The following is a 12618-nucleotide window of genomic DNA, read 5'->3' on the forward strand; positions in this document are numbered from 1 at the left end:
TTCCGGCCGCCCCCGCTGGCGGCGAGAGGAGCGCGTGAGGCAGTTTATAGGGACTTGTTGGCTAGGCTTCCTCTGGAACGCAGTCTCGTAAGGACTGACTGACTGTTCCTTGAGAAAGGCAGGTTCTAGTCACAAGCTCCCCTCGCCGAAGTAAAGGGATCCCTCCAAACTGAGATCCGGATGGGAAGAATAGGGGTAAGGGCTGCCGCGGGGTTCAAGCCGCGCCGTTTGGCTGTCACACCCGATGGAAGATTCTTACCTAGGTGATTGAGGCCGCGGCGACTTCTCAAGGAACTGTCCGCCTTAGCTGTGGCTTGTACGGTGTACGGGAATGAGAACTCAGAAAATGGGGAAATGGAAACGACGGGAGTGAAAACGGCGGAGGCAGAAGCACATGGGGAAAGGGGGAAGCGTACTGGACTGGAGATTGCAGTACTTATTCTTGGGGTCTGCTGAGCTTCCGATCTCCCTCTATGAGGGACCTGGATATCAGAGGATCCCAACGATTCCTTTCAGACGAGAAGTTCTGTATTTTTTTGGAAGGTAGACTTTTTTTGTTTGTTATTTGTGTTTCCTATAATACTCGGGACCACTTCCTCAGGGCTGGGAAGTAGGTGCTCACTGTTTTGTTGCTAAATTGGTGAGTAGTCACTAAATTTTAAGATTGATGAAAGCCGTAATTACAGCTACGGAATCCGTCAGACTCTCATCGTCTACAAGCCACTTTGTCACTATTTATCATTCTTGTTCCCAGAAACATTCCAGCTAAACTTTTGGAAGTAAGGTGTACATTGTATTAATCTTCAGAATTTCAGCTTTAATGGTTTTAAAAATTTTAGTAGTGTATTTTTGAAACCTGTACAGAATTTTTGAGTTTATTTGAGCTAAACTGATGGCAATGACCAGAAAGCAAAGTATCAACGGATTGAGAAAATGCTCCAGAGAATGGCGGTTTTGCAGCTTATTTTATACACTAGAATCAAAGTAGGAGACTGAAGGCGAGTTATGTGAAATCCATTGGTACTAGATTGAGAGAGTGGGAGAAAGCAAAGCGGAGAAATCTCTGGGATTGGATAAAAAAAAATAATGAGACATTTCTTTTACATTAGTGACTACAGGATAATTAATAATTAACATTTACAGCACAAAGAGATGGTCTGTGGGGAACAAGATAACAAAGAAGCATTCAGTAGTCTTGTGCTCTGCTGGGAGGTTGTGCCCTGAGGGGTCTGGAAAAGAAGATTACTCTGCCATTTAAAAATTTTATTATCTTAGATGCAAAAATACAAAAGTCTTATTTAAGACAAGATGGACCTTCGTCAAGGAAGCCACAGTCCTGGGACATGACTACCTGCCATGACCTGCTTTTAGTTAGGAATTTTTTATGTCCAGACCATTCCTTGTTATTTCAGTCTCTGAGTTTGTAGGGCCTACCATGCTGGCCTCCCCTGAGCTTTTCAGATTTAGTAAGTGGTCCTTGTTTTCATCCACAGTATCTTGTACCTCTGTGTTCATTGTACGCATTCAGTCACTCCTTACAGCCTCCTATCACCTGGCATCTTTGTTTCTGCAAAGAAGAAAAGTGAGGTAGGCTTCCAATTAATGGTCAATTCTTTACACATAGGCTGAAAGAAAGGATGGTTATCTTTTATAACACCAAGTGCCTGCTGTACTTGAGACAAACTACAAGCAATGTTAAAATAATTTTTTTTTAAAAAAAGGTTAAATCTTGACTTTCACACACATATAAATACATGTAAAAGATTCCATTTAGCTCACTAATTAATGAGGAAGTAGGTAAGATGACAAATATTTGAGAGATGAATCCAAAAGGCAGACGCATATATAGGCAGTTAGGAATGCGGAGATGAATTTGCTTAATAGATGCACTACTAGCTTTTTCTACAGTGAGGGAGAAAAGTCAGTTGAGCTTTTACAAGATTTATTCGTGAAAAAAAAAAAGATTCATTTGTATGTCTGGTATCTGTGGGTAAGATCACTTGCATTGCTATCAGTTCTCTACAACCCATAGAGTTATAAAATCTTAAAAGGAAAAACCTCATAGAACCAGATAACAGAAGGGCATACCAGACGACACCTAGTTGTTCATTGAAGACACCCAATAAGTTTTTCAACTCATTTCAAATCCTTTCACAAAAAATGCAGAGGGAGGGATTTTCACTCCGTGAGTCTCCTGACCCCCATAGTTGTTTATGTTGCCTGTTATTAATTACTAGTATAGATTGTTTATTGTAACTTTAAAATTGTACCCTTGCTAAAGGAAATAGCATAATAGTATCATGAAAATATTTAACAGGGATGGCAGCAGATTACAAAAACAATTCAACTCTTATCAAGGATTTTCATCTCTTAACAGCATTGATATGTGATCTGCAAGTCATTTCCCTCCTCCAAGCTTCAGCCTTTTTTTTTTTTTTTTTTTTTAATCTCTAAACCATGAGATTAGATTTCTAAGGTTTCTTCCTGTTTTAGGACTGTGGTTCAACACAGAACTTTTCTTCTCTCCCTAATTTTACAGAGGCCTTGGGAGCAGAAAACCTCCCAACATTTGTGGCCTTTGCAGGAGTGATAACATCTCATCTCCAGGGGTAGTTCTTTTTATTTCTCAGGAGCTAGTTTCCAGCTAACCAATACTCCCAGGAAACAGGACTTTTTAAAGTTGAGGCTCTATTCAAATATGTGAAAAGATGCTCAGCCTCATGCAAAGTAAAAGGAATGAATACAAATTTAAAGTACGAGGAGATCCCATTTTTCATCTAATAGATTGATAAAGATAAAAGCTTTTTAATACTCTGTTGGCAAGGCAGACCAAATTGATACAGCCATGAATTTGTTCAGCTCTTTGCAGAGCAAGATATCAATACAAATCACAAAAATTTAAGTGTACATACCCTTTGACGCAGCAATTCCCCTCTTAGGAATTTATCCTACAGATGGATTCACCTATGTGCACAAGGATGTTTGTACTCAAGTATTTACAAAAGCATGTGTGCAGAAGCAAAAACCTGGCATAACCTATGTGCCCATCAATATATTAAATAAAGTATGTTGTATACATAAATGGAATACTGTGCTATGTGATTATAAAAAGAGAATGAGGCAGATTTTTATTTGTTAATATGGATGGCCCTCCAGATATATTGTCTTTTGTGTAAAACAGTGTATTTGTATGAAAAAGAAGAGTAGAGAATATTTTTATGTACATAGAATATTCCTGGAAAAATATACAAGAAACAAGTCTGTAATTTGTTATATTTTTAACCACACATTCACTTTTAAATATACAAAAAGGTAATTAAAAGTAAATGAGACAACCCAATAGAACGATTGGCAGATCACTTGAACAAGTACTTCACAAAGAGACTTTCCAAAACATGAAAAAGTGCTCATTTTCATTAGTCATTAGGGAAATGCAAACTTAAACCACAAGGAAATACCCACCAGCATGGCTCACATGCAAAACACCAAGTGTTGGTAAGCATTGGAGCACCTAGAAGTTCCATACACTGCTGGTGGACTTGTCATCGTTAAACCACCTTGGGCAACTGCTAGGAGTATCTGTTGAAGCTGAGCATGCCATACCTAGGTTCACCAAAAGATGTGTGCTAGAATGTTCACACAGCACTATAACAGCCCCAAACTGGAAACAACCTGAAAGTCCATGAACCACAGGATGAGTAAATAAATTGTAGTATAGTCATACAATGAAATACTATACAGAAAGAAAGTATACAATACAACAATATAGATCAATCTCGCAAATATGGTGTTGAGTAAAAGAAGCAAGACACAAAAGGGAGCATGCTATATGCTCACATAAAAATAAGTTCAAAGTCAGGCAAACCTGATCTTTGGTATAGGAAGACAGGGCAGGGTAGTGGTTACCATTGAGGGAGGATGTTAGGGTACCAGTAATATTTCTTGATCTGAGTGCTGGTTCTATGGGTGCTCACTTGGGAAAAATTCATCCAGCCATGCACACTTACAATTTGTATGCTCTACTTCAAGTAAACAGTGGGAAAGAGAGAGAGTCACAAAGGTTGTACAGCAGAAAATCAGGTTTGTTCCAGAAGGGTGTTTTAGGTTCTTAGTTTTCCCTCTGAGTTTGTGGTTTTTAATGCAATGGCCATACTAGGGAAGCCAGAAGGCTGAAACTCCACTACCCCTGGTGTTGGACAAGACCCAAGAAATCTAAAGAACCCAGAGTGGTATGATATGTTCCTGAATTCCTTTTCACTGGGCCACCGCACTGCCAGCTGTGGGTAGAGCCTGCTGGTGGGAGGATGTATGGCTAGTGAGCATGAATGGAGCTAAGTGTCAGGTTCTGGGTTTGATGCTCTGTGTCTCTTGGATATTCCAAGCTCGTTCTCTAATACCTTTGGCACATGATTTGGAAGGCATCTTTCTCCCTGGAACCCCCCTCTAAAATTTCTCCCATCCATTCTTGCAGTATTTCACTTCCCCTTTCCCAGCTTTGCTCCTCCTTGTCACAGCTCAGCTAACTTCCTATATCTTTCACTTTGTTATCCCATTGTCTATCCCTCACTGCAGTGCAATTCTCACAAAAGACAGGAAGTTTTATTAGTCTTGTCTCCTATTGTCTCCCCAGTGCCTGTCAAAAAGTAGGCATTCAATAATAATGCCACTGAATGAATGATCACACTATGGTTGGTCTCTTTCATAGATGGAGAAATAAGCCCAGTGAGGTTAAGCAGTTTGCTCAAAGTCACTGGGAGTGGAGAGCCAGGATTCACACCCAGATGTCTTGCTTTTCGCTGCTGTCATATTGCCTCACAGACTCACTTCATCCTCACATTCGTATGATCTCTTTGTACAGCTGAGGAAACCGAGGCTCAGAGTTAAATGATTGCCCAGAAGAAGCGGAGAAGCGCAGCTCACCTGCAAACCTCCTGTCTGGCTGTGAAGATCCTGCTCTTTATACTGTACCACACTACCCCTCTGAGGAGCTGGAGGCTATGCTCTATACCAGTGCTGCTCTATACCAAGCTCTGAGGGCTGGACTGTGACATGGCTCCTCTATTCCTGCTACCACGACCTGATCCACCAAGTCTCCTCGAAGCAAGTTTCTAACCAATAACTCAGTGCTCTTGTCATCCTCCTCCCTCCCCCATCCTTGTCTTAGACTCATATTGGTTCATTCAACAAATATTTAATGATTTACTCTGTGCTTGGCACTATGCTAGGTGCTGTAGACACACGAGTAAGCAAAACCAGACAAAGTTCCTGCCTGTTAATTAGCTCAGAGACTAATCGAACAAATAAATAAGTGCAAAATAATAAACTGTGGGTTTCTATAAAAGAAAAAGACATTGTGTGGTGAGAGGGTATACCCAGGAATCTGTTAAAGTCTGGGGGTCACATGGAGGGATTCCTTTAGGATGTGACATGTAAAGGACCCGTGGGTATTTGATAAGCAATAGGTGCAGGGGGTAGAGGGAGAGGGTTCCAGGCAAAGCGGTAGGTGTGGAGGCCGTTTGGTAGAAAGCAGCATGGATTGAAGTTCTGTAAGGGGCCAGTGTGTAGAGGGCAAAAGGGGAGTGGCTTGAGCCCAGCCTGGAGAGCTTGGAAGGGGCCTCGTGCAGGGCCTTAACACCCAGGTGAGGGATTCTGGCAGAATATGAGGGGCAGTGGGAAGCCACTGGAGGATGTGATCACATTTGTGGGTTTTGAAGGTCATTCCAGCTGCTTTGCGGAGAACATATTGGAGAAGGGCAAGGATAAATGCAGGGAAAAGTCAACTAATAAATATCAGTGGAGCGATTGAATTAGAACACTCAACATTTTGCAACCACCATATTATTATCAATAATGGAGGCTGAACCACCTGGTGAAAGTTCATTAGAAAATAGGATATTAAGATAGTCTTAAAGTATCTTCCCCACAGATTACTAATTACTTACGAAGTAAAAAAAAAAAAAAAAAAAAAAAGGACCTTTTATAATGGAGAAATATATGACCATCTCAATCATTGGTCAAACACAGTATCAGCAATAATGAGACAAACTGATGTGTTGTGCCTCCAGATGCAATGCACTGAGGACACGCATCAGTTATATAGTACTCCTGTGTAAAATGTGTGGAAGCAATCAGAGAAATCTAAACAGAGACATTCTGCAAAACGACTGGCCCGTACTCTTAATATCTATTAGTGTCTTGAAAGACAAAGAAAAGCTGGGAACTATTCCAGATTAAACTATTTGAAAATGGAGGAAGAAGGGGCCTTGAGCCAAGGAATCAGGAGACCTCTAGAAGCTGGAAAAGGCAAGGATATGCTTCTTTCTCAGAGCCTCCAGAAAGAATCAACCCTGCTGATGCTTCAATTTTAGGACACAACCTCCAAAACTGTAAGATAATAAATACATATCATTTTAAGCCCCTAAGTTTGTGATAATATGTTATAAAGAGGGAGGAGAAAGTAAGCATAGCGGACAACCAAAAACAGAACTGATGCTAGATCACACCACCAGCTTTATCTTGTATAATTATTTTTTAGACTCATTCTCTAATCAAAGTATTTTTGAATATCAATTCAGTCATCAGTAAATTTATTATTTCTCCCTCCTTTTCTTCCTGCCCTTCAGACAGACAATATCATGAAATATCTTAGCAAATGCTTTGCCTAGATATCTGTTGCTTCCCCAGAATCTGTCTCCCTTCTGTTCACAAGAGCGCCTCAATTTTCTTTGGGGTCCCACCCTTCCCTTGCCCTCTACCCAAGTAGCTGGGTGGGGCCGATCCTCACTCCTATCCAGATGTGGCCAATCTATTTATCTCAACAACCTGGCCTCAGAGATTGGTTCAAGGGGGTGAGCACATGATATGTTGGTCCACTCAGACCAAATCCTGGGACTTTTGCTGGAAATGTTGAAAGCGAAAATACTTTTTTTCCACTGAGGATGCTAAGTTGAGAGAATATAAGCCTGTTGCTGCTAGAGACCATTCTACAGAAAGAACCTAATCTGAGTGTAAAATCACCTCAGAGGGAAGCAGTCAGGTAGGGGAAAGAGGCTAATTTCTGAAGACATCATTTGAGCCCCTAGATCCTGCTGGGCCAATCCTAGAACTTTTTAGTTATGGGAGCCAATATATTCCCTCTTGTTCAAAAACCAGTATGAATCAAGTTCTGTCATTTACAACTGAAAGAAGCCCAGTAAATACACCTTCCAGGTCCAGATATATTACTTCTACTATATTTCCTTGATTTACCAGTCTATACATTTCACAACAGAAATAAGGCTAACCTAGCATGACTTGATCTTTTCATTGGTGCTTCCTCTTCTGAGGTGCACAAATATTTTTTTGTGAGTAATCTGTTTTGAATATATTCCAGGCCCAATGTCAACTTCACTGATCTGTGGTTTGTAGAACTTGCTTTCTTCCCCTTTTTTTAAATGGCTATGTCATCTGCCTTTCTTCAACTCTCTGGCAAGGTAAGAACTCTTATGAGATAGGGAGAGACAGGTTCCATATGAATCTCTTGAAGAGAAATGACATTTTCCCAAATGGAATCTGACCCTGATTTGAGCTCATGCTTTTCGATTTCCCCGAATAGTTAGTATCACCAGAATTAGGTCAGGGGTGCATGAGGTGGGGTCTTATGCTAGTTTCATTCATTGAACCACAGGAAAACTTCCTCCAGTTGCAGATACAATTCTCTGTTCCCATCAACTATTCAAAATGGGCTCATATTCTGCTGGACACAGGGCAGAACCTTACAAGGACCAACAGCATGCCCACCTATCTGTAGTGTATACATGTGGGGATGAAGGCTGCCTTACACTCCTTCCCTTCTGAGTTCAAACCAAGCTTGAAAGACCCAAGAGATTCAGCTTCTCACACATGATGGTCACACTGAGCTGGTCAGGCAAATCTGAAGTAGCTATGGCACCGAAGGCTCCATAACTCTTATGAGACTGCAGATCCCAGCTTTTTTTCCTTCATGTTGTTCCCTTATACTTTTTCCAGCAAGTCTGAAGTTCAGTTGGTCATCTTCCTAGGGACCAACAGCTCCAGGCTTGGGGCATGGGAAAAATACTTGATCATCAATGCAGAATTCATTTTTTCTTCTAGGTGGCAGAACTCCAGTTCCTCCTGCAAAACTTGTAGAACTTCAGGGAATTCAATTTTTCTGATATTGACATTCAGACCTATTTCAGATCCCACTGCAACCACCAGAAGGAGCGCTATAGTTGTGCTGTGTAGCGGTGGAAATGTCTTTAGAGCTTGAGGTATCAGAGCCCACACTCTGGAATCGGATTATTTTGCTAGGCGCTGGAATCAAGTTTCATATAATTCCAAATGTATTGGGAAGGGGTGTCCGTTTATGTTTCTATATTTCCTTCCTCTAGAACTGTAAAAAGCTTCCATAGGAAACACTTCTATTTTTTACTTTTTTGTTCTTTTTAATTGAAGCGATGTGGAACAGGATGGCTTCGAAGTTGTGTAATATCATTGTATTTGCTAAAAAAGATGCAGCCTGGCCTAGAACTTTTGGAGCATGAGTTGGTATCTCATCAGCCTTTAAGATGACCCTTTTTAAAAAATAAATCGGCTTCAAAATGCCTTTCTATACCATGCATCCTTGCCTGGCTTATTTTAAAAGTATATTCGTTAATGCCCTGACTTAAAAGTACGTTGGTTAATGAGGGCAGGAAATAGCAAATGGCATCCCTCTTTTAAGGGTGGGGACACTCAGGGCGGGGAAGCAACCAGAACCAGGCCATAGTTCCAGGATCCCTGCCGGAGCTCCCCACCACCACCACTACTAAAATCACCAAATCGCCCACTTGTCTGGACGCAGAACGACCTGCCCCACCCAAATCTAACCGCCTCAGAGAACACCCTAGTTTTGAACAGGTCTAGGAACCGAGGATCCCGGGACCTTCCGTAATAGCGACCCATGGGAGGTCTCCGAACGTGCTCCCTGGAGCCGCGGACAACCTAAGCCCGGAGCGTCCCCGACCGAGCGGAGACCCTCGGGAGCGCCGGGCGATAGTAGCAGCTCCGCCGCGTCAAGTGACGCCTCTCGCGGGCCTCCCCGGCGCCTGCGCAGACCGGACCGGGGGCGGGCACGGCCGGCGCCTCGGAAGGACCCGGCTCTCCCGCCAGCCCAGGGGCCGCGCACGGTGGATCGCACCGGCGCCCACTCGCTACCCAGCCCTCCCCCCGGCCGGCGCCCGCCGCGGTGAGAGGGGCCCCGCTGGCGCCCGTGGGGGGAGGGCGAACCCCGGGGTCTCCAGGCGGCGCAGGTGCTCTCCGATGGGCGACAGCTGGAGCGCCTGAAGCGACGGCACCGGCTTCTCCGGGGGCCGGCGGAAAGGGCAGTGGGATGACGCGGGGCCGGGGGCCTCGGGCCTCGGGGGTTCCTGCAGGGTCCGCGCATGCTGGGCGGGCGGGCGGGTGGGGGGGGCGGTGAGGAAATAGGAAGGGGATCCCATGGTGTGGAGAACTGGACAAGGTGTCTCCAGTCCCGGTGGCAGATGGTGTCGCCAGGTGGCTTTGGGACGAAGCCGATTCATCACTCATGGGGGAAAGAAGAACCCCCAGACTCCTGGAAAGGCATGCTGAGGAGGGGGTTCTTGGGACCGCGATGGGAAAGACGTTTGCCAAGTCGTGCGAGTGTGTTTGGTTTTAAGTTTACTGCTTCTCTTCTCCTGGGGTGGCAGACGGCTGAGGTTTGGGGTCAAGGGAGAAAAGGCTCTGGACACGCACGGTTCCTGCCGTGTCAACTCTGCCGGTGTCTTCCCGGGGCTCCCCTCTCCTCCGGACGTGTCAGTAAGCAAGGAGGAGGTTTGCAGAGGCACAGCAGTAGAAACGCAGTGATAGACGCTCATTGTTGGACCGCTGTTTTGGGGTGGACTAAACCAGTGTCCAAGGTCTTTGAGAGGACAGGATGTGGTCCTGGAGCTGGGAGCGTTTCCCCCTTGTATAGAGTTCGTGCTTCCCTAGGTTGCACGTTAATTGGATTTCAGAGAGGGAAACCGGGAGGAGGAAAAAGACTTTGCAGTGGGCACTGGCCAACTCTTCCAACTCTGGTCAAGTGCTAGGTAGGGGTGCCGACCTGCAGAATGAGCAGGAACTTGCCTCTGAGCTGGCACAGGTGAGGCACCCTGACGTGGAGGTTGCCACTGTGGTGAGTCAGTATTCAAGGCAAGCTGACAGCTGTCAGGGACAAGGCTGCTTTAGCCAGGCTGCCATCCAGGCCCTTGTCACCTAATGCTAATGTTTCAGATTCATTTCATTAGAGGCACTCCCTCCCTAAAGCTAAGCCAGGGCAGCTAAGATGCTTAACACTGAATTAAAGAAAAAAAAGAGGTTTAGATTGTATTATGTGTGAGTGCTCCTTCCCATCTTTTCCTGTTTCTCTTTGGAAGTGTATGTTTTCCCATTGTTTAATCTTCCTTTCGGCGGTCACTCATTTTTATTTCCACTTTGTTCGGAAATAGGACTGCTTACGTATTTGAAGTGCAGGGTGATAGGCTATTGGGATCGGCTCACAATGAAAAAGTTGACTCATGAGGTTTTCTTTTTCCATTAAAGAAATGAAGACTGCTGAGGATGCACACAGAGGCACTCTTTTTTTTTTTTTTTTTGCAGTGTTTATCTTTTGTATGACATGTCAGTTAATGTAAAGATAGTTTGTATTATTTGAGAATGCAACAACTAAAGATAATGAAAAGCTGCTCAGTGACTTGAGTAAATCACCAACCTTTTAAACTTGCTACAGAATTCCAAAGTGGAGAATAACCACAGCAAGTAGACGTGGTTCTCTTTTCATGACAATAACTGCTTCTTCGGAAGTAAATTGCATTATAGTGACCCCAAATGGCTCTGAAGGGAGTTCTTTTAGGACACTATTGAGGAAAGGTTTAAGGCGAGACGAGTTATGCTGCATGCCTCTTCTCTTTCTCTCTCTCTCCTTTTCTCCTTTTAAACCTCTCTCTCCCACTCTCCCCACTCCCTCCAAAAAGAAAATAATCAGGTTAAAAGAAACATCAAAAGCAGTCTTGGAAGATTTTTTTTTTTTTTAAAGTCATGAAAAGTCAGCTGGCAGCAAGAAAGAGCTGCAAATGGGAGGAGTGAAAATCCTATCCCCGGTAATAACCCCTCACTTTTACATGACAGTACTTTACAAAGGACTTTCCTATGCAAAATCTTACTTGATCTTGACAATAAACTGGAGTGATAGGTGGTGTTCTCACATGCCAAAGATGAGGAAACTGAGGTTAAGTGACTTGCTCAAGGTCACATAAGTACTAGGGGTGGCGCAGAGTATTAAACCTAGCTCTCTGACACCAGATATGGAGTGGATGTAGGAAGGATCCAGGCAAATGATATGCACATGCTCGGGGGCCCAGGGCTTTCCCAGCATTCATTAGCAGAGCATCCTTCTCTCCCACTATTTGCCCTGCTGACTAACTTAGCTGAGCTTGCTGGTGTAGATGTGCCTTCACCACTTCCCCCTACCTCAAGCTTGAGATAGTCTGCATCTACTCAGATTTATTTGTAAGTCTTTAAGAAATCTAGTAGGAAGTATGATTTTCGGGAGTGCCTTTTGCTCAAGTGCTTAGTGTTTCCAAATAGTCTAGATGTCTTCAGTTGTGTGATGCAAGAGACCAAAGCAATTGTAAGGAAAATTGCCATAATAGTTTTCCCTGTTCTCCATCCGGAAAAGAAATGCACTGGTTGTGAAACCGCAGGAGTTAACCCCGTGGTTTTATTTTATTCAGTTTTTTAATACGTGTCATTGTTTGAGTAATGGTGTTTGTCATTGTTTGAGCTATGGCACAGCTGCTTGTATCAGGGAATAATGAGCTTTAATTCCTTTTTTTTAGATCTAAGCATCAAAAAAAAGGACTTCATCAGCAGGATATTGGAAATATATTTCAGCAGGTCAGTGGTACAAAACAGAATTGAAAGCCAAGACAATCTTGGGTACATCAATAGAAATATAGATCTGGAATGAGAAAGATGATAGTTCCAATCTGCTCCACACTTAGAATATTGTGTTCTTTTCTGGACATGACAGTTAATGAAGGACATAGAAAAAAAAATCAAGCATATTTATTGGAAATTGCTACAGCAGTGAATGATTTAGAGCTGGTAAGCCAGGAGGATCTGGGGAGTCAGGGTTACAGAGGTTCAGATCTGTCATTTATTAAACTTGTTCTGTAGGGACTCAAGATCCCAAGAACCAAAGGATATAAGTTATAGTGAGAAAGACTTCAGTTTTAAGAACTTTACTATGCCAGAGTGATCTTTTAAAAACTATGACTCAAATCATGTCTCTCCCCAGTATTCATGGGATCAAATTAAAGATTATTACCTTGGTCTACTGAGGTGTTTGTGAGTACTAACTGACCTTGCTTGTTTCTCCAGCTTTATCAGTGACCACTCACTCACCCACAGAGGTCCCACCTTCTTTCTGTACTTTGAGCATGCCTAGTTTTCTCTGCCTCGCGGCCTTTGCACTGGCTGTTCCTCCTGCCAGATTTCCTCATAGCTGGCTCCCTGTCATTTAAGTCACTGCTCTAATATCACATCCTTAGTGAGATCTTCACTAATAATCAAAATAAT

The 12618-nt window shown here is 43.4% G+C and overlaps 1 protein-coding gene and 1 long non-coding RNA gene across 4 annotated transcripts in view; both read left to right on the plus strand.

Moving 5' to 3' along the window:
* Positions 1 to 9: 9 nt before the first annotated feature.
* On the plus strand, positions 10 to 5319 carry LOC118611357. Its single transcript, XR_004954255.1, has 2 exons — positions 10 to 1587; positions 4859 to 5319. It is a non-coding gene; the product is annotated as an uncharacterized LOC118611357 (long non-coding RNA).
* A 3781-nt stretch (positions 5320 to 9100) lies between these two features.
* Positions 9101 to 12618, plus strand: part of KIAA0513 (KIAA0513 ortholog) — a 57249-nt gene continuing 53731 nt past the window's right edge. The window contains exons 1-2 of one of the 3 annotated variants that reach the window (XM_036231529.1): positions 9129 to 9226; positions 11877 to 11934. The gene's annotated coding sequence lies outside the window, so the exon portion shown is untranslated. Of the gene's footprint in view, positions 9227 to 11876; positions 11935 to 12618 lie in introns of all 3 variants that reach the window. The other 2 variants (XM_016165922.2, XM_016165923.2) reach the window with 2 other exon arrangements.

Source organism: Rousettus aegyptiacus, unplaced genomic scaffold (assembly GCF_014176215.1).
Source record: "Rousettus aegyptiacus isolate mRouAeg1 unplaced genomic scaffold, mRouAeg1.p scaffold_m13_p_14, whole genome shotgun sequence".
NCBI classification, from domain to species: domain Eukaryota; kingdom Metazoa; phylum Chordata; class Mammalia; order Chiroptera; family Pteropodidae; genus Rousettus; species Rousettus aegyptiacus.